Source organism: Echinops telfairi, unplaced genomic scaffold (genome assembly GCF_000313985.2).
Source record: "Echinops telfairi isolate 266 unplaced genomic scaffold, ASM31398v2 ScPeMD7_655;HRSCAF=1070, whole genome shotgun sequence".
In the NCBI taxonomy this organism is placed as follows: domain Eukaryota; kingdom Metazoa; phylum Chordata; class Mammalia; order Afrosoricida; family Tenrecidae; genus Echinops; species Echinops telfairi.
Genome location: NW_022104553.1, coordinates 4941755 through 4942942, shown reverse-complemented (window position 1 = coordinate 4942942; position 1188 = coordinate 4941755). Strand labels below are relative to the sequence as shown.

Below are 1188 nucleotides of genomic sequence, written 5' to 3'. Positions count from 1 at the left end.
GAGGACCTAATGTCGGGGGTTTAAGTGGACAGAAAATGTTTTGAGAATGATGTACAAATGCGCTTTACACAATTGATGTGTGTATGGATTGTGATAACAGTTGTATGAGCCCCTAATAAAATGTTTTTAAAAAATACATTAAGAAAAACAAAAACAAGACTCAAATCGTCCAGAAGTCAAAAGACTGGGGAAAGGAAAGGCTGTGCCTTTGTGGAATTTGAGTCTAATCATGTCGCCGAGATGGTTGCAGAAACAATGAACAACGACCTCTTTGGTGAAAGTCTCTTGAAATGTGATTTTATACCACCTGAAAAAGTACATGAAGAACTTTTCAAAGACTTGGATATTCCATTTCAAAATCATCATATCCAGCAGTGAAATGCTATAATAAGAAATGAACACTTAAACAGAAAAGCCACGGATGGTGAAGCACTTTAAAAACAAAACAAAAAAACACTCGGGAAGAAGTTAGCCACAATAAAGGGGGGGGGAGTAGTTTGTAATTTTCCTCTATTGATTTTACCAAAAAAAGAAAAACAAATGTTCCAACACTGATCTTCAGAACTCTATAATAACCAGGTTTTATCTATAATGAAGGAAAACAAGATTTCAGGTGCTCCTAGCACTCCTGAGGATTCCCTGGATAACCAGAGATCTACACCTATTTGTATACCATAACTTTTTGAGAGGCGAAAGTCTGAAATGGCCGAATTGAATGATGATGAAGATAATGCGATCATTCTCAAACATCCTGTTTTTGAGGCCAACAAGGAAATATAGAAACTCAGATACATCGAGAGAAAAATCTGAATGTATTCTGTATATTTTTAAAATATGGAAATTTTGTTATTAGGACTAATTCTTCAATTTTACTAGGTGCAATGGTATGTGAACATTGGCACATTTTGAAGGAAAAGCATTGATCCAAATAAAAACAGTAGGTAGTTCTGGTTTGCCTACCCTTGCTGAAATACAAGGTGCTTGCAGTAGCCTGCTCTTGCTGCCTCTTTGACCTGTTAGTTTTGTTTTCTTGTCACATTGCACAAGTGTCTGTAATTTCTGTTCAAACAGTGACCAGCAAATAAACTTATGACTGTTATTTTCATGCAAAAACAAACAAGCAGCTGTCCATAAGTGGACAGGTTTACTTTCGGGCTCTCAGTTCTGTTTCACTGGTCTATGTGTCTG

General features: G+C 36.4%; 1 pseudogene; it reads left to right on the top strand.

Moving 5' to 3' along the window:
* LOC105979455 overlaps positions 1-780 on the top strand; it is a 21187-nt pseudogene extending 20407 nt beyond the window's left edge.
* The last annotated feature ends 408 nt before the right edge of the window (positions 781-1188 follow it).